Source organism: Orcinus orca, chromosome 9, assembly GCF_937001465.1.
Source record: "Orcinus orca chromosome 9, mOrcOrc1.1, whole genome shotgun sequence".
NCBI lineage: Eukaryota > Metazoa > Chordata > Mammalia > Artiodactyla > Delphinidae > Orcinus > Orcinus orca.
Window position 1 is genome coordinate 40,152,428 of NC_064567.1, and position 27,953 is coordinate 40,180,380.

Here is a 27,953-nt window from a genome sequence, read left to right on the forward strand (position 1 = left end):
CATTGGCAGGTGGGTGGTAGGAAAGTATTAATTTTTCTTCTTTAACCTGAGCCTAGAAATCAGATTAGAAAATATTCTGGAGATGAAAAATAGAAAAATAAAAGTAGGATGTCTATAATCCTGAGTGCACAGACGCACTATAGCTCTGTCATCTCAGCATGATTAACTGTACCAACTTTCTCTTTCAAAAGTGCCCCAGGTTGGACCATTTGTTTTATGGCCACCTAAGTAGAAGCCACCTGTTTCCATTTCTACTCATTCTGTCTGGCTGTTGCCAGTTTGTTTGAATGCCTTTTCTACTTTCTGTTCCTTCAGGAAGGCAATGACTAGCTGACAGGCTCACCAGCTCATTAAGCAGAGGCTCATGTACCCGCCACTTGGTAATGGCTTTTATGGAGTGGGTCGAAAAAAAAAATAAACCTCAGTGTAGACACTAAACTGCCATGAAGTATGGGTGTAGGAGAGAAATGTGCCGAATGAAAACTACTTCTCCAAGCTTGTGCTTTGAAAAGTATAGTCCCCGCACCTCCTGTTACTATAGTCATGAAAAGTCACTTATCAATCACTATAATCAAATCTTGTTTGGCACCTGACAAATTATGTACTCTCTTCAGTGTACAATAAAAATCTCCGTCACTTTCTCTTCTCCCAGACAGGATGATAAGTATGGATTTTTCAGCTGCTAGATTGTCAGTTGTGTGACGATGCCTCTTTACTATATATCAGGATTAGTGCGGAGCTTTAAATAGGACCCAGTGTTAAATAAATGTTTAAAGACCCATAAAAAGATTTTTATGGTGAAATATAGATTTACAGTAAATCACTGGGGAATTCTATCCATACCAAAATATATATCAGATTAAGAGTGAGTCAAACATATTAATTCACCTTGGACCCATTTTACAGATGAGGAAATTTACTTGTCAGGGAGGCTGGCTGCCCAGATCAATGCAAGGCCCAGGGAAATGGTATAATAGCAGTTGTTATGTTGAATTTCACTCTTCTTTCAAAATCGAGGAATTTTCTGCAGTGTACCGAATGCTACTCTCTTTTGCTTTCAAGTCTCCGTCCATTTGTCCAATTCATTTTTGCCTCAGTTGAACCCATTACATTGGAATATTGTGCTCAGCTGGGAACAATTTGCTGTGAGAGCTTTGCTTCAGGAACATGTAAAAGAGCACAGTCAGGGCAGCAAACCATTCATTACCTGAGCCAGGGCCTACTGCCAGCAAGATGGCAGAGAAAAGAGGGCAGTAATGGTTGATTCGTTTATATCCCCGTGAAACATCATTCCACTGTAGTAGAGATTGTGTTGTAATTATGGCCGACTTATTGAGGGCCATTCGAAATCATTCAGATATGCTGCTAACAATTCTAGCATTTGAAAATGCAGTGAAACAGTCTGAGAATTGGCACCTGGAGCTGAGAATGATAAGACGCACGAAGGTGTACACAAATATAAGAAGTAAGTCATCATGGAAACCCCCAGGTCTCTTTTCATTTCAACATACGTCTTTCAGACAATGAATAGGCTTTAGGGTAATTTTTCATAACTAGATCAAGGCAAGGCCCAGAGAAATGGCATAATAGCAGTTTTAATGTTGAACTTCACTCTCCTTTCAAAATGCAGGAATTGCATTAGGAAGAGTTGGGCTCATCCTTTTGAAGTGGTAAGTGCAAAAGAAGGTATCTAGTATCATGTGCAGGGGAAGGGAAGCTGCCATAGGACTTAGTCTTCAGGGTGCTGGCGAGACCCTGGAGCTTTTAAATTTTAGGAGAGGGATCCGAGTGTATTTTAAATTCCTGGTGGCTATTGTGGGTCTGCGTTTGCCTCCAGTGTTTGCTTTTTAGATACTCTTTAATTCCTTTGTTCATTCACAAATATTTAATGAGCACCAGCTATGTTCCATGGGTGTGCTAGGTGATACATAAACAATGGTGGGTTTCCTTCCTAGGGAAGAAAACAAAATAGTCCTTTAGCTGATGTCATGGGCTACTTAGACACCGGTGGAGGAAATGTACATTACTCAAAGGATTGCACAAATAAATGTGACATTTAAACTGTGCCGGGGCTGTGGGGGAAAGGGCTGATGCTGGGAGAGCCTACAGCAGGGGGATTTATATAGTCAGGGAGATCTGGGAAGAGGAAGAACGGATTTTACTGGGGAAAGAAGAGTCCCTGTGGGTGGCTAGTGTGTGTGAAGGTCATGTGAAGGGCGGACTTGGATGCTGAAGGAACTGAACACCAGAACGTTGGGCAGGGGACACTCCAGGCCTGGATTAGGCTGAGGAGGTGGGCTTGTTGGGACCACGGCTCTGGGCCTTTACCAAAAGATCGATGAGAAATCACTGAAGTGTTTATCCAGGGGAGTGATGTGACCACATTTACGTTTTGCAGAGATCTTTCTGACTTCAGTGTGTAACTTTTACATCATTTAAAACCGGTCACAATGTGACTGCACCATTACTACTTTTAGAATCTTAACAATTTCTAAAAGAATCAATTTAGCCACTGGTGTCTCCTTCAAATTTTAAAGAGCAATTTAACTGAGTGATTTAGCATGGGTGTTGCAACCACTTAAGAATGATATGGTACCGAGATCTGTGGTTCACAGACTTCAAAATGCCTAAGAATCGCTGGGGACCCAGAAATTGCATTTTAACAAGTCCATCAGGTAAGTCTAATGCAAGTGGTCCTGATTCCACTTTGAGGAGCCTGGCCCTACAAAGTGCCAAGGAGTGAAAGAAGAATTATAAACCTCAAGGTAGAACATTATCAGGCAGCCAGTAACGGATGGATCTTCTTTACTGCCTGGGTTTTCCCTTGGACCTGTTCTCCCCACACTGGCAGGATATTCTTGCAGTGCACCTGAAATGGATTCTAAATCCTTTGAGATTCTTCTAATTTATTTCCTAATCCTTTCATATGCAGCTGTTTTGTCAGACCTGTGGCTTACTACTTCTACATCTCTGATATTTTAGTTTTCATTTTGTAGCCATTTCATAAGAATCTTCTTATGTAAGTGCCGAAGGAAGCCACGAGGCAGGGAGGTAGTGGGGAAGCCTGGCCCGACGAGGAGGGTGGTGAGAAGCCCCTCCGTGGATTTCGCTTACTTCGCCATCCGAAGCAGGAGACTGAGCACATTGTATGAGGGAGAGACCAGACCATAGTTGCCACAATGTGGAATTGTTTCCAGGGACGTAAAGGGCCAGGGATACAGGAGGATTACTTTGGTGGGGAGGGCGTCTCCTTTAAAGCTATTCTCTAGTGCCCTCTTAAAATTCTGCTCAGAAACCGATCATGAGGAAGAGAGTGGGCTCATGGCTGTTCCCCAGGGAGTGTAAGAGCCCAGAATTCCTTTGCAAGTGAAATCAGGTTGAAATGAACATTAAGAGTAAACTTAGGACAGAAAAGTCACAGAAAAGGCATCAGGCAATTGGTGGCGAGAAGAGAGAATGAAGTGCCCTGAACCCACATCTCCCCCTGGTCAACGTGACCCATCTCAGTAGTCACCTCCTCAGGGAGGCTTCCTTGATTTCCTGGTATCCCCTCCTGGGACACGCGGAGTGCTTCCCTGTGCTGGCATTTATCGTGCCTCTTGTGCCTCTTTACGCTCTGCTTCCTGTCTTTGTTCCTGAGTAGACTGGAGGTCCTGAGGGCAGATATTCCCAGGGCTGAGGCCACAACAGGTGCTCAGTCAGTGCTTGCAGGGAGAAGCACTAGGGTACGTGTATGTGCGCACTGCGTCCTTTTGGAAGAGCCCTTTAAAATGGCTTCTTTGCCCCGAGTCCGGGCCGCAGGGCCATGTGGCTCGGGGATGGCTGGCATGTAAGTCTCATTGCACTCAGTTTTGCTGAAGACCAGTCCTGCCTGAGGTCACTGTGATGGAGGCGGGGCCCAGACCATATGTCAGATGTGGAGGACAAACGGCCGCTGGCCTTGCAGTGCCCTAATCCTGTGGTGGCAGTGGTTACTGCTTTACTGTCATTCCCCTGGACCCTGCGTGTAATGAACACTCCAGAGGAGGACACCAACGTTGTCATCACATTACTGTCTGCAGAAGTATTTATACCTCATGTGTCTGCTTGTAATTCTCTCCTAGTCACCAAAAAATCCTATGGGGCAGAGATATTAGAAGAGCATAAGCTGGAAGAATGTAGAAAACATTTCTTGGCTTAAACCCTGAAACTTCTACCCCCTCTGTGCCTTTATCCACAGTTCAGCCAATGTTGAATCTGGAGAATACATTTGTCTCTTCCTTCCTCCCAGGGCCTGTGGGCGACCAGGCATTCATGACACAAACTGGGGCTGGGATCCTTACCACATACGTGGTTACCTACATTTTATTTATTATATTCTGAGAGCACTGTGACCTTTATAATTTATGTTTCTAGACTAAAATTGCACACTATTTTTCTAGCAGCTATCAAAGGTTTCAGCTAGCAATTGAAACTTGATAGGTGTCGTGGCTCTTCATTGCTGGAACCATTTATCCTGATGTTCAAGTGCTGAGCTGAGCCCATTACTTTTAAGCCAAACAGCACACACACTGTAAACCCCAAACTTAGTGTTCTGAGTTCACGCTGGAAGTGGAGCATATTTGGGCCTTTGGAGCCACATTCTCAGACCTTCCGCAGCCCTTTCCTCCTTCAATTAAAGAACCAAACGACTCCTTGCTTCCCCAGTGTGGGGATCATGCCAGTTGCTGAGTATGTCTATTTCAAGTACGTATTCTGGAGCTGGGGAAATAACCACAGGATGGCTTTGGGGACCCACTGCAAGATGGATCTGAGCTGAAACCCCATTGATCACTTGAATTCCATAAGCAGTTTCTCTGACTGGTGGGCCACCAGGGACATTTTGGGTCTCCTGGAACTAGTGTCAGTTCAGAGGCTGTGACCAGTAATCCCCCAAAGGTTTGATTATTTCCTATTCCCCACTGCACAGTCTCCTTAGTAAAAGGCTGCCAGCCCCTTTGGGGGAAGACTGGGAGAAAGATTAACAGTATATATTTTCAGCAATGTACCAGGGTCCTGCCTCAAGGGGGCCCGGCCTCCCCTTCGGTTAAGGGATTTTGGGTCTATAAAGTGGTTCAAGTTGGGGAATTGATGGAGGGGCCACGACTCTGTTTTTATGGTTCATGTCAGACTTTCATCACTTGACCTAGAGCTCTTCTGCTTCTACAGATCCAGTAAGAATGTAGTAGGCTTCCTGTATATGTCACTTGTAGAAACACCATGATTAACTAGCTAACACCATAGGCCTGTGCGAACCCGGCTGTTCTGATTGCCGCTTTGACTCTGCTGTCTGTATGGGAACCACGCCACACTAGAAGCTACTTAAATAGAACCTTTGACTGGCTGGAGGCCTGACGCCCTCGCTCCCTTAGACACTTTGCTGAGCTGCCTTGGGGGAGTGACAGAGGCAGGATCTCCACAGCTAAACAGATGGAGTTTGAAATGACTCATTCTCTACTTGCTGTGGGCAAATTCATTAAGCTCTCATAGCTTCCATTTCCTCTTGTATAAATGGGAATGGTGTCCATGTAATGCCACGATAAAATGAAACACGTTGCCAAGGAACAGAGTTCCTTGGCTCCAGCGGGTGTGCAATAGATGTGAAAGGATGTATACGTTTTGAACCTCTCCTCCAAGATTGTGTGTTCAAGACCAACAGTTGGTTAGAAGGGATGGAATTAGGAATCACAAATGAACTCACAAGATACACCATTCCTGTATCTTTCCACACCCTTCAGGTTCGCTGACTCTGAAACACGTGCTCGATTTTAACTTTTGTAGAAAAAAAAAATGCCATTTCATTAGAATAGGTTATGTTTACAAGAAAATTTCATGATGTTTTCTGTTCTTTGCATTATGACTTTTTAAAGTTCACTGTGTTTTCCACTACCAGAGTTGATTCCTGCGTCTTATTTTTCTCTCTCTAGAGAAAATAAGGTCCCTAAGACAGGTGACCTTCTCAGTACTTCCCTGATGCTGTGCAGAGTCCTGTTTGTGGACCCCATTTGTGGACTTCATTCATTGACTCATTCTTTAGACACTCGATGCCAGGGAAGTGGTGATACACAGGGACTGACTTTCTTCCCTTTGGGGGGCAGGAGGCAGTCATGGACACACCAGTAACGCAGTGTGGCTGGTACTCTCATGCAGGCACCAACCACTGTCGCTATTGGTCAACGTCCTGCTTCATGGAAGATGTTGTACCTCATGAGCTCTGCAGGCTCTGGTGGTCCAGGCATGGAATTCAGGGTCAAGTGGCCAGAGTCTTGGTCCCGGGGCTGAACTGACTATAATCTGTGCCTACCTTGACGGCCTCAGTTTTCTTAGCTGTATAATATGGAGGAAGGGGGCTAGATGTAATCAATGGGTCCCAATCAGAAATCTCTGGATCAGTCAACTGCTTCAGAATCATCTCAGTAGTTACAGAGAATTAGAATCTGGGCCCTCAACACCAGAAATTCTGATTCTGGGTGAGTTCTGGAATCCGTATTTATACAAAGACTTCCTGCCCTAGCCAGTTGTGCTATGAAGCCCCTTTGGGGAATCCCTGGATGACTTCTAGGTGCCTCTTCCCTGTGGTTCTGCTCTTCATCCTTTACAACCTGTTGCCCTCTTAAATGTCTCCTGCAGAAAGCCTTCTGACCTCTGACTGATTGGTCTCCATAGAGAATTAGTTCATGCATCTGTGCAAAAAAAAGGAAGACAGACCTCATCAATTTGTGCTTGTTTACTTTTCTGTCTCTTCTGTTGGCCTGGGGGCTCCTGAGTATAATGAGGGTACCATATTTTTCTTTACATCCTCTGTGCCCTGCCCATTGCCTGGCACGTGGAATGTGCCCAAAGGGACATTTTAAAGACAGCAAGATGGGAGAGTATGAAACTGAAGATCAGCCCTTCTCTCTGCCTGTTAGCACTTCTGGGAAAGGTTTAAGAGACGTTTCGAACAAATCGCTCCAACAGGTTTGCCATTGCCCATTGAGTTGGTTAATCTATGCTGGCCCCTTCCTTTCAAATATCTGACTGTTACAGAGGTAACTGTATTCCATCCTGTAGCCTTGAGACCCCCAGGATGGATGTGGAATCACTGAGAGAAGTGGGTGGAGGAAGACAAGTTGGAAATTAACAGTTTAAACTCAGGGGTTTTGCAAATGCAAGTACTTCCAATATATGACTTGGCATTCCCTCTGTATGCCTGCTCCCTTCCCCAATTGAAAAAGACAACCGCCAGTATGTGTGCCCAAATCATCCTCTGGACGGAACAGAGTCACACTGAGAAAAGGAAAGTTGCTTTCCTGGTTGCCCTCCCACTGACAGAGTTCTGGGTGGCGCCATCCCACACTGTTTGCATCACTGAGCTACACACACTGCCAAGACTGTGTCTTAAATTTAAACACATTCTCAGGAGGATAAAGGAAGCCTGAAGGAAAAAGGTAGCACTTCGCCATAGAGGTGCGTAAGCACTGTACATTGTATGTTTTACTTCTGCTTTTGGGTTAAGGACAGAACATTAATTAAAAAGGAAAAAGCTCATCTTCTGAGCAGCAGTTAATGTGTGTATTGCTGTACTTTCATCTGTTGAGTCTTTGAATTTTTGAAAACATAAAGACTGAAAATTATTTCCTAGGGGTCTCTCCAGTGTGCCTTCTCACTTAATTGTTTTGATCTTTAGGCTACATGTTGACGTGAGAAAGAACCAGTGTTAAAGAAAGAAATGTCATCGTAAAGTTCTGGTTCCTGATTTGCCGTCCGTGTGACACAGATGTGACAGGGCTCTAAGCGTATACTCTGCTGTTCACTGGTTCTGCCCCACCCCCGTCCGGAGTCGAATGCTCCCATTTAATCAAGGCTGTTAAGAAGCAACATAACTGGATTCATTAGCCTGAGTTCTGAAAGCTCCTCTGAAGAGTTATTTTTGTATTCATCCAATTTTAATATTTGGGGACAGGCTGAACCACTTTCCAGGTGCGAAAAGTGATCAGTCAGTTTTCTTATTAAATACTATTTTAGATTCAAAATTATTATTTTATTTTTGTGGACTGCTTTGTGCCTTTGACCCGGTTCTCTTTTCCCTGGGATGTGTGTCCTGAGAGGATGAGGTTTATGATATTAGTAATACCTGAAATATTAATCCCTTTCAAGTGAAATCACTGCCCCACCCTCCTCCAACGCACACACAAACACACACACACACACCCTCCCTTCCCAAACATGCATCTTTCATGTTGCTAAACTGCCTTTGGAGCATGTATGGGGAAAACTGATTTTTCTCCTCTTTTCAGAACGAGAAAGAATATACAGAGGCCTTGTGAGACAGAGCTGGAGTAACCAAGGTCTCTGAATTGGCAAACCTGGGCACTGTTGTCTTTACTGTTCCTTTTAAGCAGGACTTTCGTGCTCCTGGATGATGTGCCAGGAAGGAGGACCACAGGCCTTGCAAGAATGAGTGAGCGTGCCATTCACAGAAGTGGGGAAGCTGTCAGCAGCCATTTCCTCTAACTATAATTTGCTACAGCCTGGAAATGAATAAGCGACAGCTATTAAAAGGGCTTTAGAATGATTGCAGTTAAAAGTAAAGATATTATAGACTACCACTTATACTTGTTTCTACTCATGGAAGGGCTGGATATTGGGGCCCATAAAATGTTTACAAAATAGTATCCTTGGCCTTTTCTATTTATGACCAGTCCACAATACTGTTTATGTCTTTTTCCATTTCATAGTGGCTTTGGTTTTGCTGATGTCTGAAGGACGGTGACATTACGTTGGAGGGAGCTGTGACACATTTTCAGCATTGGTTGCTGCCAACCTGGGGTGAGGTGACTGGGGGTTATTTCATCTGAGTGTTAGAGGTCTTCAACATGTGCTTTTTCTGGGGGTGGGATGGGGGTAGAGCAGGTGCTCTTGTTCTTGGCTGGGTGTCGTTTTGCCTGTTATATGCTTTTTGTGAGTTTCAGTTTTGGAATTCGAAAAAGTCTTAGCCCGAAACATATCTTAAAAATGTCTCCCCACCTCTCAGCTAATGTAGCACATCCTAGAGATGCCATTTTTTTTTCTTGTGAATTGAACTAGAGGATCGTTGTCCATTTTGACAAGCCATTTTGTTCCAAATAAGTACACACGTTAATTTGCTTGACAGAGGAAAAGAGTACATGTATCCGAACTTGGGAGAGAATTCTGAAGGTCATTCTTGCTTTGGAAAGTCCCAGGCAACTCCATGCCCTTTGTCATCTCTGATTTCCTGCTGTTAAATGATTCGAATCGAGTTTCTAAAAAGGCTCCCTTCGATGGTCTGAACCATGATGCTTCCTTGCTGGCTGGGTGGTGGTTGTCATTTGCCAAGCTTTGTTTGTGATTTTTCAGGAGAGATGATATCTCATCTTTTACTGAAAGGATCTTGGAGATCCTGAGTTACTACTTCCCAGTGTGTGGTGTTGAAGTTGATTTAGGTATTAATGCTGGCTTTTGAAAGGTATTTAAATAATTGTTCATTCATTTTAATGCATATTGGAAAAAGGTAACAAGCGCGTCAAATATATGATTTCACAGATTTTCATGCATAGGGTGAGACTAAGGTGAAATAATTTTAAGAGAATATTAAGTAAAATAGGGCTGGAAAATAGTCTTTGAAGAGCTAGAGTTTGGGAAATGCCGATATAATCCAAAGTCTGCCTTTTGCCAGTGATAAGGCTAGATAGGGACCAACATGCCAAAGTCTGCTTAGTGGTGACTTTGGGACAGAAATCCAAACAGTGTGTTACACTAGTGAATAATAACGAGGACAGCTAACCTTTATTGAGTGTTTACTGTGTGTGATGCAAAGTGATTTATACACATTATCTCACTTAATTCTCACTACAGTCCTTTGAGTTAACTACTATTGATATTCTTATTTTATAGATAAGAAAACTAAAAGTTTAGAGAGGGTGAATAGCTTGCCCAAGGTCATAGAGCCAGAAAGAGGCAGAACCAAAGAGAAAGATGGACTGCATGTCAGCTCTGATCTTAGGTCAATGAGAATAGTTAACATCAAAGAAGACCTTGAAGAAGGGATCCTTTTGTTAGGAGATTTGAAGACCTGCGGAGCAAATATTTGTTGAGAGCTTAAAAGTGTGCTCAACTGCTGGGCACCAGGCACCAACTGAGACTTGTGGAAACCCTTGTGAATTAAGGGTTTCGTAGCCTTGTTGGAGTGGGTGACTTTCGTAAGACTTTCTTGGGGAGATTCTCTATGAATTAGCATGTTACATGCTGAGAAGCCTCCAGTCAGAGATCTGTTTTCTTCTGTAACATGTTGGTTTTCAAACTCAGTTAACCACAGTTTCCCTCTTTCTCCAAATAAAACCTATCACATTTTGTAGAACCATTATTCTGTGGAGCACCCATTTGTGATCTCACCTAATCCTTTTAACTCATTGTACACGTGAGAAATCGGAGGCCCATGACTTGGCCAAAGTCAAAACTAGTTGTTGGCAGAGTTTGTGTCATTAGTTTATTCATTCAGTGGATATACATCTAGTGTATGTAACTATAATTGCTATCAATTTTGGTGTGTATTACTCTTTGGTACGTTAAAAACAAAATGTTGCAGAGGTCCCTAGATTGAAGTGAGTCTACTGGTCATCCTTGCTAAAAAGCCAATTCTGAAACCATTGACCTTAGACAGTCCTTAGAAGACAGATTATTTATGAAAGCAGTCATGTTGGAAAATCATCTCTATAGGTTTCTCAGCATTGCTAAATTGTTTCATTGGCTAGAATTATCATATCACATCTGTTTGTTGATTCCTGGGCTTTTGGCCATGTTGCTACAGTGCCAGCATCTCTAAGGCTCTACCCAAATTGCTAATATGGACAGATTCCTGAGTAGGATATAGTTTGTTTAGTTACAATAGAGATGGGACACAGAATCTTATCAGATGGCTAGCCTTTCATAGCTTCTGTTTGGAGGAACTACCTGTGGGTACTGGGCAATGTGTCCATCTGGTGATTTTCTGAACTATATAGCACACTGTGGCCTTGTAAATCTCTGCTCATGAATACTGAAGAGGACTCATGGAGGGATGCATAGCTTCTGTTGCGTCGTACATTTCAAGCATACAAAAAATGGCTGCCCACTGGGGAGTCCACTGGGCTAGAGGTTCTGAGCTGCCCAGGTGGAAGATAAATAAGGTCAACAAACAAATGGCTTTTCCACTTGCATATCTCCTTCTCTAAGGGATTTGAGACTGAGGAAGATCATTTTGCTATGGAGGAAATGATGATCTGGTGCTCATGGCTCTTTACAGTTTGCTTTGTTGTCCTGGGAAAGGGGGAGGTGCCATGCTGGGCCTTGCTCTGCATCCCACAGGGGGCTCCCTGCTTCTGAGGGGCCCTCACCCATCAGCTCCACCCACATAGCCCTCAGGAAGCAATACTCCATCTCAAGCAGAGCATTTAATTTAGGAGAAGGGTATCCTGAATTTCAGATAGGGGTATTTTAATGGTTAGAAATGCAACCTCTCTGGTAGAGGACACTTATGATTTAAAAGAAGAGAAACGGAAATGAACCTGACACTGTCTATCAAACTCATTTCTAGGTTTCTCATGGGAAATCTAGGTTTCCCCAAGCGGGTATTTCCCTGAGAAGGAATTGTTTATTTCATTCTACGTGGCTTTATGGATCACAGCATAATCAGACATTTATTTCTGGGCAAAAAAGGCCAAAAAATACTTATATAAAAAGGTTAAGAATTGAGATAGATGTTTTAGAAGTAATATAAAATGGGAAGCTGCAAGTTTTATTTAGCCTCAGAAGTGAAAGCAAAGCTGTAAGAGGTTACGTAAAGAGACACAAGCTTAATCGTATCTGTAGGAGTTTACTGTAGGCTATGAGAGGAGTGCCTGACTACATAGAAAAATGACTTGAAGGGAAATGGTGGACTTTTTTCCCTTCCATATTTTTAGGAAATAAGCTGTAATGTGGAAGACATTGGTACAGGTCAAAGAGCATGATACCTGGAGCTTGAAAGAGCCAGGCCTGAATCCCACATTCTCCATTTACTAGATATGGGAATTTAAGCAAGTTATGTGATATTTTTGAATCTCAATTTCTTCAGCTGTAAAATGTAGATAATAATACAGACCTCTAGAGGATGCTATGCAGTGCTTAACAGGCCTGACACATGAGGAGTGCCCAATAAATGGTAGCTTTTATTAGGAGCTATAAATAGGAAAGTATCTAAGTGCTGCCCACCACACCTGGAAAGGAGCTCTGAAATGCTCTCTGGAGGTGCTGTAGACCCTGTGACCTAACTTAGTGTGGCATCATGCTTGTCCAATTTTGTTTGTTTCTAAAGAAATCATATAGTGCATCATTACTGGAACACATTTTAGAGTTTTTACAATCAGTTAACTAATTCTAAAACCCTTTACCTAAATAGGAAGGCAGGTGTTGTCTGCTTCATCTGTCTGTTCGTACACCTGTTTAAGCATTTAAAAATCCACCAAAACATTTCAAGTCATGAAAGCTAATTGCTTCATGACTAAACAAAATTCCCTAAAAGTGTATATTCCTGCCAACAGTTGAATCCTCTAAAAGAGGCAGGAAAACCACATGAGCTTCTCTCTACTAATGCTGTTGATGTGTTGGGACTTGTACCAGGTCCCTTAGGCCAAAAGGAAGCACAGATTTGGGGGGGAAAAGTCTGATGAGTTAAGCCAATAACATCCAACCTCTTGGCCAGAGAGATGTAAATTCTTTGTCTAAACTCACAGAAATAAGACTTTCAGGGTTGGAAAAGACTTTGATAAGTAATGCAAACTCCTCTTGTTATTAAATTTATTTCTCTGGATGCTATATATGTAATTGGTAATCAATAAATATTATTTGCTTGCCTTGTGAAATTGTTTCAAGTTGGGATAAGGATGAATCTGTTGTGTTGAAATAGAGGAAAGCTAATTTTCTTATGCTGGGACTGGCTGTAATCTTATTAGCCAGATGGTCTAACCATTAGAGCTAACCAGCCAGACTAGGCCACAAATATCTCAGTTGCACAATGCAATTGGATTTGTGAGCTGCAATCTTTTTTTTTTGGACATTTTTATTTTATTCTTTATTTTTTTATTTTTTAAATTTATTTAATTTATTTTTATGTGTGGCTGTGTTGTGTCTTCATTGTTGCGTGCAGGCTTTCTCCAGTTGCGGTAAGCGGGGGCTACTCTTGGTTGCAGAGCACGGGCTCTAGGAGTGCGGGCTTCAGTAGTTGTGGCACGTGGGCTCAGTAGTTGTGGCTCTCAGGCTCTAGAGCGCAGGCGCAGTAGTTGTGGCGCATGGGCTTAGTTGCTCCGCGGCATGTGGGATCTTCCTGGACCAGGGCTCGAACCCGTGTCCCCTGCATTGGCAGGCGGATTCTTAACCACTGCGCCACCAGGGAAGCCCCTGCGAGCTGCAGTCTTTAAGCATCATCATTTGTATGGGGACAGAGGCACTTCTTGTCTGCATTTTGGGAGCGTAGGTTGGCTCCCTGGTCTCACTCAGGTCAGCAACACCTCTGCCCATCCTTACTGGCTCCAGCCCCTTGCGGTTAAATCCCAGTGCATTTGTAAGCCCCAAGTGCAGGGGCCAATTTTGGCCGATGAAAGTGGTTAACCTTTCTGGCAGGCCCTCTCCTGCTGCTGTTTATGAGGCGTGGCTCTTTCATCTTTGCCTGTTGGAAGAGCATTCAGAAAAATCTATTGCAGCTCCCAATTTTGAAAAAGCCTTTAATTTTCCATTCTTTCCTTTTGCAACTTCATCCACTTGCTGAATATTCAACCCCAAAGAAGCTGGGGTTGAAATGAGATGATAGATTCAGAATGGCCTGCAGTTTAGAGGATGAGATTATAGTAGAGGGTTTCCAGCCTTGAGTTTGCTTAGCTTTGAAATCTGGAGGACTATCCTCACAGGGAAAGATTCCTGGCTTCTGGGGAAACAGCACTGTGGCCCAAATGAACTGTGATATTTATCTTGATAAGGTGCTTGAGGAGGTTGCTGGATGTAGAAGAGAGTAGGTCTCTGAAGAGTACAAGCAATCTTGAGGCCTCTTGGCTGATAACTGCAAAATGTACGTGCCCTAAGAAATCAGAAAATATGTGGTGGGTATGGTAGGAAGAGTCAAGTTGGCTAAAGTAAAGAAATAGGGAGAGAAAGCTATTTAGAGAGAATTTGGCATATATTTGGTATTTGTGTCTGTTTTTCTCTTGAAATGGGCTCATGTGTTGGCAAGAAGCTTCTAGCTGTTGTCAGAGATATGAACATCTGTGCTCCTTCACAGAAAACTCAGGATTCTAAAGTGTTTGGGGGAAACTAAGTAACTGCCACTTACTCTGTCTCCTCCTTAGGAGCTGAGTCTCTGCTGCTCAGAGTGTGTTTTTAAAAGGAAGACGTGGCTTATGGCTTTCGGCTTTACTTTTGCATACCACGTGGCAGAGGAGTTCCCAGAGATGAAATCTAAGGCTGTCAGATGTAAGTGTGCATACTTGAAGCAAATCAGTTTTACTTGCTTTGTTAGAAATAAGAAGGAAAGATGCCAAGTTAGCAAGCTCATTGTGACACAGGTATGCAAGGAGAGCCATCAAAGGTGTGAAGCCTTTGCTTTAGTCCTCGTAGCTAATGCTGAATGCCGTTACAATGACCCCCAAATATCAATGGCAGCACAATAAGAATGTAATTTTTGATCACTTTAAAGTCCAACGGGGTCACCCTAGGCATCGATATCTACCCAATACACTACCCATAGTCTGTCTTCCTTTAGCCAGAACTCAATCACAGGCGTGGCCAAATGCAGAGGAAACCGGGAAATGTACTTATGCCATGTGCTTGTGGAAAATGCAATTGGTGTACGGAACTTTTAGTATCATCTCTGCCATCTCTGTCTGTTCTTCCTAGACAGTTGTGGATTTGGGTTTTGTGGGGTCTGAAGCTTATGCAAGTCTGGGACTTACGTTAGAAAATTACACAGAATTAGATACACAAGTAAATATTTATTTAGAAGGAGGATGGGAAGGATTCAATCAAGTGAGAGGCCCTGGAGATTAAGGTTGCTTAGCGCCATGGTAAATGTCTCTCTGTTCTTAGATGTCTGCATATAAAATGTGTTTTTCCCCAACTTGCTCGGTGCCCCCATGGAGCACTTAGTGCTAGTGAGGGTGTCCCAGGCCAGCTACCTCACATTGCCCTTCAGAGTGAAAACTGCTCCAGCCTTTCTGGGAAGCCAGTAGTCTGGCTATCCGTGCTGAGAGCCTGTGAGACGTCTTCAGCTCTAAGTCAGTGGTCTTGCCTTTGCATGCCTGTGAGAGGCTGAGGGCATGGGTGTAGATACAGATTCAGGCTGTTCAGAACCCAGCCACCATTTACTCCACGTTCTTTAGCTTTTCCAAACTAAAAATTCTGCCCTCCCCCCCAACCCCCTGCCAGATTTATACAGTTGGCATAGCAAAGCACGTAACTCGGTGCTGGTATCAAGATTAGCTGGGATAATGCATTGAAAGTGCTTAACTTAGTGCCTAGAAGTTAGCAAGAACTTCATCCATGTTGTCTGTTTTTTACTATCATCACACTAGGCAAAGATTTATGTTTGAAGATGCTCAATCTGCATTAGCCATATGTAAGAAAATGAAAGCTTTCTAACTGGCCAATGACAGGTAAATGCTTGAATTATGTCTCCATGCAAAGGACTATTACAGTAACTAGAAATGATGATACAATGTTTTGTTCAAGGAAAAATGCATATCATATAATAAGTGAAAGCAGAATGATATGAAACAGTATGATCTGAATTATGTAAATCATGAGTAAATTAAAAAAGCACAGAAATTAGGAAAACCTTAGCATTGCTCATCTCTGGGTGATAGACAAATGACCAAACTTTATTCTCATCTTTATAGTTTCTGCATCTGGCAAATAGTATTTATTTATTTAAATAATGATACTGCTGATCCTGCCTTATAAATCCAATATTGCAGCCTTAAATTTGCCTAATATTATATTTTATTGTTTCCAAAGTGCAATCACATCACATTTAATCTTCACAACAATTCTGACAGAACAACAAAGGAAAAACATGCTTTTAATGGAAAACAGATCAAACAAAACAAACCCACCCAACCACTAAAAACTTTGAATTGGTTGAAATTTCCAGACATCATCGTCACAGAAGTCTCCATCTCCTGCCTCCTGTTCCCCTAATTAATTCTGCTGTTCGCCAAGCACTGTAACAAAGGAAAAAAGACTACTCCCTTCTACATTAATATAGTTTTCTATTTAGATTTGTAATTACAAGTATTTTAACAGTATTGGTTTGGATTATTTCTTCAGAGAAGTTTTAGAATGGAGCTTGGAACCTTAGCCTTGTTCTACCAGAAAAACGCTTTCTGCATTTCATGGAGGTGAAAAGTCCACTTTAGGTCAGAGCCTGCCTGCTTTCTGCTCTGTGCTCCCCACCCTCCCCTCCCCTGCAGGCTCAGCCCTTGAAGATGGTGGGGGTGGGATTGCTGAAGGAGTCTCCAGGACCAGGGAGCCAACACCTCCTGATCAGGTCACCCTGGATGCTCTTCTCCCCTGGCTGACTTGTGTTCTGTACCTGGCTTCTGCTTTGTTCCAAGTGCCAGCATCCTTGCTAGAAGAACCCACTGAGAGCTGGGCCCTGGGCTCATACCAGTCCCTCCTTCCTTCCTGCCTGGTACTCCTCTGCAGAAGCTGGAGTTTGCCTCCTGCCCTAGCCAGGTGACTGACACCACCTTATAAGTCTGATTCTGGCTACCTGCCTGTACCTGGGAATACTGTGTTCTCTGATTGGCCTTGCCTGATGCTTCTTATTTCCAATCTGACCTGCAGATGCTGACCCAGTTACTTGAGCTGACTCTAAGGCATCCTTGCCTTGATATTCAGCAGGTACAGAGTTCCACAGGGGCAGTTCACTCCCTTCCAGCTACCTCAGCTGCCTTTCTCCTTGCTGTCGGCCTTGCTCACTCCTGGGGCCTGGGCAGATCCAGTTCCAGGTTCTGGAATCTCCCATGGGTCTTACCTCATTGCGGTGATCTGGGCCAGGTCACCAGATACTGTGCTTTGAAAAGACAATCTGTTTTTAAGTTGCTAACCGCTTGGAGGACAGCAGAACTGCAGACTGCTGGAGGGGCTGGAAGTTAGGGAGCAGGGTAGGATACTCATTTCAATTTTGCTTAAAAATACTCTTCAAGACAGTTCAAAATATGTTGCACTTTCTACTTGTAACAGTCTCAAGTCTGCGAAAGTATCGTGGAATGGCAGTGTTCATTTCTCTTCTTTAACAGACAGGTCAGGCTAAGTGGAAGTGTGGGCAGGGAAAAGAGTAGTCGGTGAGAGCCTGGACTGCTGGGTTCGATTCCTAGGGCTGCCCGAACAAATTGCAACTGGGTGACTTAAAACAGCAGAAATTTGTTCTCTCACAGTTCTGGATGCTAAGAGCGCAAAATCAAGGTGTCAGCGGGGTCTTGCTCCCTGGGAAGTCTCTAGGGGAGGATCCTTCCTTGGCTTTTCCAGCTTCTAGTAGCTCCAGGCATTCCTTGGCTTGTGCAGCACAGCTCCCATCTCTACCTCTATCTCCCCATGGCCATCTTCTTTTCATGTGTGTCTGTCTTTCATGATGTTTTCCTCGTCTTGAAAGGATGCCAGTCATATTGGATTAGAGTTCACCCTAATGACCTCATCTTAACTTGATTATACCTGCAAAGACCCTGTTTCCAAGGCAGGTCACATTCATGGATACTGAGGGTTAGGACTTCAATATAGCTTTTGGGAGACACAATTCAACCCATAACTGCTGCCTATGATCCAGTTCTGGGTGCCCACTTCATTGGTGTGGCCACCAGCAAGGCTGCTTTGGGTCTCAGTTTTCTTGGCTGTAAAGTGGAGATAATAATAGTGCCTTTCTTATAGGATTGCTGTGAGAATTAAATGGGAAAAGGCTTGGGATATTATCTGGCTTATAGAAAGTGCTCAGTAGGGGTGAGCTTTTAAGGCCAGTCACTTCCAGTCCTAGGATTTCACAAGCTAGTTCATGGAGAAATTGAGGAAGTGAATGAGCCACACACAGAGTAACATTATGGTAAAGCAGAGGTTAACTCTTTCGATGCTGTGGTGCACAGGGCTCATCTGCATACAAATTTTGCTTCCAAGGTTGTTGTCACCACTGATTTTGCTCAAGTATTTGCTTGATGGAAATCTCCTATGCTGCTCTTTAAAGTGAATGCGAAATAACCCTGTTGGGCAAGTTCTAGAAAATCTTGGCCCCTAGCTGGACTGAGCAAATGTCTCTATCCTTTCAGGGTGGTCCTGTAAGACACCTGGCTTGTGCACCACTCAGCTCCAGGGTGCAGTTCATATCGTGGTCTGTGTGAATGCTGCCGCATGCCTGGACCCTGTGTGTGGTGGCCCCAGGTCCTTCCTGGGGTTGTGTGGGGTTTTCAAGTAGCATAGTCATGGTGTGAAACTTGAACCACATTCCGCTGACCTAATTATTCAATAGAAACGGGGTTCCCAAGATTCTAAACAGTAGTCCATCCCTTTGGAGAATATATATGTCTATTACCTTATCCATCAGGATAAAACCTGAGAGTTGAATGCAAGTCAAATTGTTATTTTTCTCCCTGATTCATCTTTGTGAGGTTGGTGTCATCAGTTTTATAGTTGGCAGCACATCTGATTTAGGAAATAGATGCTACAAGTTGAAGGCCTAAATAAAGCTAAATAAATCTAAAGATTGAAGTCCAATAAAGGAATTATCTATAGTTAGTTCACTTATTTCTAGTACCAGTCAGTTGCAAATCTGAAAATCCAGGCTTAAATCTGCATGTTCATTTAGTTGTGCTGATCATCTGAAATGCTGGTCATTAGAAAGGTTATAGTTTCATTATGGAGTATACTTTGAACTTAATTTGTATGTGGGTCTATTGGTGTTCTGGGAATTTTGCTCTAAGATGTGTTGAAGGTATGCTGTAGCTATGAGGTGTATGAGTTGTTGACAAGTTGTTGAGGTGCTATTTATTTTTAATATACTCCCTTCTTTTTTCTTCCCAAAGCGAATAATCAAGGATTAATGTTTAAGTGGGATCCATTTACTTCATACTGAGAGTTATTATTACTCTAATTCATGTTTCTTTTCCCTTGAAGCTCTGATGTATCTTTGGGAAGATAAACCTTTTTGTGTATTAATTACTTTTCAGTATTAATTATTACAACACAGCAGTGAACATTATTGCACACTTATTATGTGCCCGGCACTGTGCTAACTGCTTTAGATAGATTTTTATTATTTAATTTTGCTATCCATACTAGACTTTTGAGTAATGTCTATTAGAATTCGCGTTTTATAATGAGGATCTGAGACCTGGGGAAGTGGACCTGCCGAGGTTTCATGTTTGCGAGTGGCGGAGCCAGGGTTTGAACACAGGTATTCTGGCTTGGGATCCCCTGCTCCTTAACCCTACACTCTTGATATTGCAGATACAGGCAAATCTTTGCATTTGAGGAGAGAACTACAGATGCAATCTAGCACTTTCCAGTGATTCAGAAGGGCTCTGCGTTTCCATGTAATATGAATTTCGGGACAGTGGATTGATTCACTTTGATTAATTTGTTTTGTTCAAGTTGGCATCCTGCTAATTTGCACAGGCAGTAGCTGAAAGCAGTGGGAGATACCCCAATAGGGCTCTGGGTCGCAAGATATGTTAACATGGAATTAAGAAGTTCACAGGCTTCATATATAACCTTGAGACTGACTCACTTGTTATCAAGATGAAAACTATGGCCCAAAGTATGTGTTTCAGAACATAGGATGTTACTTGGTTTTCCGTAATAAATAATAGCAAAGTCAACTTAAATAACTAGCTTAAGTTATTAAATCAACTTAGATAACTGGTCTAAAAAGTTAAATAAGTTTCTTTTTTTTATTTCAGAAGATTTTCCAGGCCTTTAATATATGTATGCTATGTGCACTGCCATTTCCAAGAAGAAAAAAAAGGAGTATTAAGTGTTTTTGGAATGTACCTGACAATTATTTGATTGTTCATTTGTTCTGGCAGATAAGATTTGTCGGAATGCATCCATGATGCATTGTTTTAGATTTTTCCAGTCTAGCAGTTAGGATGACTTTGATTGCAAGTAACAGGAGACCCTGCGCCTAGTGGTTTAAACAATAAAACTTTATGTAAGTGAAAAGGTTAGAGGTATAGGGAAAGATAGAATTAATTAACAGCTCGATTCAGCCACTCCCTAGGTCATTTAGGGTTTGGTTTCTTTTTGTTTTTCTCTGTCTGCCAGAGTTGAACTTTGGAGCCGGGCAAGGGGCAAATCCCCCTAGCTAATGAGCAGGGTGATCACCAAAGAATGGCAGGACAAAAATCTGATACTTTTTAGGAAGAGTGAATGGGAGCATGGATGTTTGAGAGGCAGCCAACAAATGTCCACTGTGGCCAGTGACCTGGTACCCCTAACTTAGATTAATGAAGATATTAATCTCCTCTCTTCTTCACCTTGTATGTATTGATATTCTACACATATTGTGTAGGTTTTTTTCCCTGCCTCAAGTATTTTCAGTGAATATTTCTATAGTTACCTCTAAACACAGAAAAAATTTCCAGCAGCATTCTTAGAGGTAGCATTCTGCATATTTCAGTTTCCCATATAGCAATCCTGTAGACCTGATAAGATATTAGTATTGGCTGTTAACATCTAAGAAAATTTTTTTCCAAGGAAATTAAAAAAAAAATTTTTCTTAGCAAATTGAATGCCATTATGACATGTTACCCATTCCCTGCTGTATGATTCTTATTTACACTTAATATTATTTTGATATTAAAATATCCCGGTGGATGTAAATTGAGTTCTCTTAATTTACCCTTTCACATTACTGCTTGCAGGTTTTCCCTCAGTTCTCAGAAAAGTGCTGAAGGATGTTTCATTCAATGACAGGCTGGGGTTTTAGACAGCAAGAAAAAGAGAACTAAGGGCTGTAAGTTTGCATGTCACAGGGACAGTCAGTTTTGGCCCTGGGGATTTCTTCTGAGAAGTGAGAAATGCCTTCAGATGACTTGGTTCATTTGGTGGTTGACCTTTTTGCCACGTTGTAACAACTGGTATTTCCTTATGTTCAGTAAATGGACCGAGTGTCTGCTCTGTGCAAGGTATTTTGTGTGGAGTCTAAGTTGATTGGGAGACTTTCCTTAGAAGTACAGGCTTCCTGGTCTTTCAGCCTGGTCAGGGAGATGAGACAAGCATACAAATAACTAATACAAAGGATCAAATGTGGAGGGAGGCACAGAGAAAAGTCTAAGGGGCTGAGAGGAGGGAAAGATCCCTGGGAAGATGAGGAGTCCTGTGTTTGTGGAGGAAGGGGGAAGAATGGGGACTTCAGACAGAAGAAGAGTTAGGAAAAGGATAAATAATCTAGTTTGGTTAGAGTCTAAATGTTGTGAAGCAGTTAAAAAAAAAAAAAGAATTCTCATACTAGTGATTTATTGTTGTATAACAAATTAGCCCAAAACTTAGTGGCTAAACCAACAGTCTTTATTATCTTCTATGGTTTCCGTGGGTCAGGAATCCAGGAGCATCTTGGCTGAGGGGTTCTGGTTGAGAGTCTGGCCTGAGGTCATAGACACATGTCAGCTGGGGCTGCAAGTCATCTGAAGGCTCAACTAAGGCTAGAAGATTTGTTCCAGGGTGGCTCATTCACATAGCTGGTAAGCTGGTGCTTGTGCTCTTGACATGACAGCTGGCCTCTCCCAGAGTGAACTTTTGAGATCGAGATGGTCAAGTGGCAGCTGTATCCTTTTTATGATCTAGTCTTGGAAATCACAAAGCATCATTTCCTAAGCATTCTATGTTTTAGAAAAGGCCAGTCTAAGGGGAGTGAGTAGGAGTCACTTTTTAAAGGGAGGAGTGTCTAAGAATGTGCACACATAATTTTAAAACCACTACTGTTCTTGAAAAAATAAATGACAGAAGCAGAAGCAATAGTTGCATTGCAGTGGTTTTCCTTTAGTTGTTTCTGCTACAGTGTTACTCATCTTATATTTGGCATGCTAGACTGTTTTGATTGGTAAACTATGGTGTAAATAATGTCGAAAGCATATTTTCTTCCTCTAAGCTAGTTATTTAAAATAAAAATTGGTAATTTATTCAAAAGTTTCTCCTGTAGCAGAAACTTACTACATAAGAGAGATAAAGCAGAAGTGACTCAGGCTGAGGTTGTGGGGGAGGGGTGCAGCCTCCCATCAGCACCCAGGAAGGCCCCACAGACACTTTGGACGCTGAGAATGGCACTCGGTTTGGAAGCCATGCCATGGATCCATCCAATTCGTTTTCGATTTTCTTTGAGAATTCACTTTGTTCTTTTGAAGAACTCTTCCCCATTCAGGGATTCAGAATTGCTTTGTAAAGTGTATTCTAATCGTAAGAATTATTTTCTGTAATTTAAATAACGTGCCTGAGCCATGGCACTGAATGATGGTTAGTATTGTTTTATTCAAAATGTGTGTTTTGTGGGTGATGGTGGGAGGTGGTTGAGAGAGAGGAGGGGACTTTAGTTGGAACAGACTTTTCCCCTCTGTGGAGCACATAGTTAAATACACACTTGGGACTCAAACATAAAGCGATGGTTACAGCAACGAAAGACAGGGCCCACCATTCTCGTGTGATATCAAAACTAAAAGCTATCCATGACCATGTGACCTCAAACCATCACAATGTTGCTGCTGGAGTGGGAGGCAAACTTCCGAGAAATGGAGAATGTTTGTGCTTTGGCGTGAGTGTTTTGATAATTACCAGAAGTAACAGGGGAAATTTTCATGAACCAGGTAAGGAAAAATATGCTTATTAGTCATATGAATAGTAGTTTTCTCAACACAATAATATACTGCTAAAGTCCACCCCCCCCAAAAAAAAGCCCTTTCTGTAGACTGCAGGAAAAGAGACTCTTTAATACAATAGAGAAATTGGAAAAGCAGAGTGCATTACCTCTCTCTAATTTAGCACATTTAAAGGGCAATAGCCAGCAAAATTAAATTTTATTTAAAGAATTTTGAGGATGAAAAGCATGAAGATATTAATTTTTCTCCACTACCACTTTCCACTTTCATTGCTGCTACGATCTACTTTACCCATTCATTCCTGGAAAAGAAAGAACGTAAAGCTTGCTGCAGTGATTTCTTTTTAAAATAAAGAAGTATTGTAGCAGATGTAGAAAGCCTAGAAGAGACCAGAAGCTGGGTGCTAAATGACAGAAGGGAGACTATTTATTTTTTTACAAAGTTGTGTGTGTGGAAAGTGATGATTGCTCAGTGAATTCATCCATTGACCATCAGTATTAATACCAGTGGGATTTCCCATTTAGAATATTGCTAAGGTAGAATTAGTTGCTGTATCTCCACAATTATTTCTTAAAATGATTTTCTATGAGCCAGTAAAATGCCATGCTACTTTTTGTCCCTACTTCCTGTTCCTGCTGTTCTAGGTTTTATGTGAAAATGTATTTGTGGGAGTGTAAGCCTGAGCTCTTAGCAGAGGGCCTGGCATGGAGTAGCATCTGTAACCATGAATTCCCTTCCTCCTCTTCTCCTCATGCGTATTTGCACTGACCTCAGCATCCAAGTTGGGAGGGTGTCAGAGAAGATGCCTATAAATTGCATCTTTTCTTCATGCAGCTGAAAATTTTTCCACTTACGTCTTCTTCGCTTTGCAGGTTTATCTGTTTCTCTCTCAACACGCAACCCACTGTTTCTTTCTCCACCAAAATATAAGTCAGGTTGCCATCATTTAGGCCTAGGCCAGCAGGACCAATGATGGGATCTCATTTCTCTGTTAGTTTTCTCTTGTTTGAATGAGGAAAGTGATTATAAACCTGGATTATTGTTCATTCTGTTTTCATCTTTATATGCCATTCATTCATTCATTCATTTGTTCAGGATAACATTTATTGTGGGTCCACTGTGTAGGGCTATGTGTGTATTGGGGTGAGGTGTGGGGCATGGAGGTTACTGTGATCTAGGTATCCAGGCCTTTGTCTCTGCCTTTTGGTATCTCACAGTCTGGTGGAGGGTTGGAGAGATAGACATTTAAACAAGTAGGTACATTTCAAATAAGCACTTATGGACCTCCTGTGGTATGCAGTGAAGTGAACCAAATATCATGTAGATGTCAGGTTTTACTAAACTTCCTTTCTTTCAAGGAGTTCATAGTTTAGTACAGGAAAGAAGACATATCTAACTTAGCAAACATTTAGAGAGCTGTGTCTGTCAGTAAACTGCTCTAGTTGGGAAGTTCAAGTTTATTTTCATGTTAATTACATGAAATAAGCCCTTCATATGCAAAGAAAGTAAAGACCTTTGGAAGGGAAGTAATTAGAGTGGGAATTGTGGAGGAAGTGGGAAGCAGAATAGTTAAGAGTAATTAAGGGCTCAGACTCTGGGAGTTATATATATCTGGGTTGGATCTTGGCTCCATTACTTAATAGCTGTGTGATTTTCGGTGTGTGTGGGGGTGGAATTAATTTCCTCTTTAAGACTCAGTTTCCCCATCTACAAAATGGGGATGATATTGGTAATGTTTACTGTGGCAGATGGTATTTTCTGAAGATGTTCAAACCAGTATCTCTCATCCCTCATGTTCTTTTTACAATATCACTTTGACAGTCCTTGCATCTAGTGATAGAGATTATGTCCCTTCTCTTTGATCTTGAGTGGAATGTTGTGACCACCTTGACCAACGAAGTATAGCAAAAGTGTTGCTATATGACTCACAAGGCTGGATGATAAAAGTGCTATGCATCTCCATCTTGCTGTGTGGTGTTCATTATTGGAAGCCAGCCACCATGCTGTGAGGAAGCCCAGGCTGCCCATGGAGAGGCCCAAGTAGGAGGAATTGAGGCCCCTGGCCCACAGGCCTGGCTGAGCTCCAAGCCGACTGCCAGCTCAACTCTCCAGCGTATGAGTGAGCCCTCATGAAAGTGGATCCTGCAGCATGCCGCACGTGAGTTGCCCTGGCTGCCTCTACGTGGAGCCTAGACCGGCCATGCCTGCCCAGTCCTGCCAAATTGTAGTTTCATGAGCAAAGTAAATGACTGTTGTTGTTTGAAGGCCCTAAGTCTTAGGATGGTTTGTTACACAGTAATAAATAACCAGGACATATGCCATATAAGGCTGTTAGAAGAGTCAATGAAATGATGTGTGTAAACCAGCACAAAACTAATGCTTCACTAATGATTGCTCTCTTCATTATTGTTGGTAGTTGAGAAGATATTTAATGAAAATCAGCATTAATTCAAAGTGAGGTCACAACCTAAAGTTCCCCCCAAGAACTTCTGGTATCTAGTAGGTTTTAGGGAACTTGTTTTATTCACTTTTTTGTCATTTGCACAATCTGTTTTGTGTCAGCTTCCTAGAGTCCTTTTCTCCTGGGTTTATGATGCTGACTTTGTGCTGGACTCTGTCCTCTGCTGAGTCAGAGTTTCACTCAGGCTTTCAGTGTCATAACCAGACTTGTAATCAATGTTTAAACTTTCATAATGTTCTTTTTTTTATTGTAGTAAAAAAAGTAACATAAAATTTATCATTTTAATCATTTTAAAGTGTACAGTTCAGTGCTGTTCACTCTATAATATTGTTGTGCAACAGATCTCTAGTAATTTTTCATATTTCAAAGCTAAAACTTCATACCTATTGAACAACAACTCCCCATCGTCTGTTCTCCATCCCCCCCCAGCCCTAGGCAACCACCATTCTACTTTCTACTTTCTATTTCTAAGAGTTTGACTCCTTCCTGTAAGTAGAATCATGCAGTATTTGTCCTTTTGTGACTGGTTTATTTCACTTAATGTCATGTCCACAAGATTCATTCATGTTGTAGTATGTGACAGGATTTCCTTCTTTTTCAAAGGCTGAGTAATATTCCATTGTACGTATATACCACATTTTGTGTACCCCCTTATCCATCAGTGGACATTTAGTTTGCTTCCACCTCTCGACTGTTGTGAGTAATGGTGCAGTGAACATGGGTGCACAAATATGGCTCTGCTGTTATTATTTTCCCCTCCCACCAATAGCAGAATCTCTTTGAAGTGCATTTGAGAGAGGTAGGGGCTTATCTGTGTTCATTGCCATCTTTTTTTTCCAACATATCTTAAGAGAGTTACAAGTAATCAGGTAGTGAGGCTGCCTGGATTCTAACAGGGGGTTTCAACCTCAGTAGGCATATCTGTTGTGTAACCTGAATAGTATTAGAGTTATACCTCTATTTGTAGGCTCTATTGCTTTCAGAGCAGTTTTAAAAGCATTATTTTATTTAACCCTTGCTACATGGTGGCTGTTTCTTTCATATGAAAAATATGAGGATACAATTATGGTACAGATATAAACTCTATGAAGCTATAGGTATTCAATGTAGTATTCACTATTCTTCGTCAAAGTGGGCTTTTCTTATGAATAGACTTGAGATAGTTTTTTACCTATCTTTTAAATTAATAGATGTTATATTTTACAGCAGTTTTGTTTTAGAGAAAAATTGGGCATAAAGTAGAGAAAGTTCTCATCCCCTCTCTCCCTGTACCGTGTCCACTATTATTAACATCTTGCATTATTATGGTACATTTGTCACAACTGATGGACCAATAACAATATATTATTACTAACCAGAGTGCAGAGTTTACGTTAGGAGTCACTCTTTGTTTTGTATAGCTGTATGCATTTTGACAAATGTATAATGTAGGTATCCATTATTCCAGTATCATACAGGATAGGTTTTATTGTCCTGAAAATCCCCTGTGGTTCACCTATTCATTCCTCCCTTCTTTCCTCCCCGCCCCCGACTGACAACTATTGATCTTTTTATTGTCTCTATAGTTTTGCCTTTTCCAGGCCATCATACAGTTGGGATAACAGTATATAGCCTTTCAGACTGGCTTTCTTTACTTAGAAATATGCCTATAAAATTAATCCACGTTTTTTGTTTGTGGCTTGCTAGCTCATTTCTCTTTAAGGCTGAATACTATTCCATTGTGTGAAGGGACAGCAGTTTATCCACTCTCATATTGAAGGGATGTCATAGTTGTTTTGGGGTTTTGGCAATTAATAAAGCTGCTATAAACATTTGTGTGCAAGTTTTTGTGTGGACATGTTTTCAACTTATTTGGGTAAATACCATGGAGTGTGATTGTTAGATCCTATGGTGGGAATATGTTTAGTTTTGTAAGAAACTGCCCAACCGTCTTCCACAGTGGCTTTCCCATTTTGCATTCTGACCAGCAATGAGTGAGAGACTTCCTGGGGGTGCACATCCTCACCAGCATGTAGAGTTGTCAGTGTTTTGGATTTTAGCCGTTCTTATAGGTATGTTGTGCTATCTTGTTGTTTGAATTTGTAATTTCCTAATGAAACACAATGTTGATAATTTTTTCATATGCGACATGTTTTTATTTTTATTTTTATTTTTAAAAGTTTTATTTTGAACTAAGTATAGACTCACAAGAAATTGCAGAAAAATAGTATGGTGGGGTTCCTTAATTCAGCTTCCCCCAATGGTAACATCTTACTTAACTAGAACATTATCAAAACCAGGAAATTGAGACTTCACAATACAATGACTAGACTATAGACATTGCTAGAATTTCACCAGTTTCTGCATGCACTCATTCTATTTTTGTGTGTGTATCCAGTTTTATGAAATTTTATTGCATGTGTAGATTCATGTAACCACGGCCACAATCAAGGTAGAGAACTGCTCCATTACCACAGACACTCCCTACAGCTCTGCCTTTGTGGTTGCATGCTCCCCCAAACCCTGCCATGCCCCAATCTGTATTGACCACTGGTCAGACATATGTTTTTAAAAATTAGCCCTGGAGTTATTGATGCAGTTTTGTCTCTGCATCAGTATAGTTTGAAGGTTATTGA

At 41.8% G+C, this 27,953-nt stretch overlaps 1 protein-coding gene across 6 annotated transcripts in view; it reads left to right on the forward strand.

The window, feature by feature from the left end:
• Positions 1 to 27,953, forward strand: part of ELMO1 (engulfment and cell motility 1) — a 549,020-nt gene that overhangs the window by 10,445 nt on the left and 510,622 nt on the right. Inside the window, exon 1 of one of the 6 annotated variants that reach the window (XM_049715201.1) lies at positions 14,478 to 14,499. The exons of the other annotated variants lie outside the window; for them this stretch is intronic. The gene's annotated coding sequence lies outside the window, so the exon portion shown is untranslated. Of the gene's footprint in view, positions 1 to 14,477; positions 14,500 to 27,953 lie in introns of those variants that run through there. 6 annotated transcript variants of the gene reach the window in all.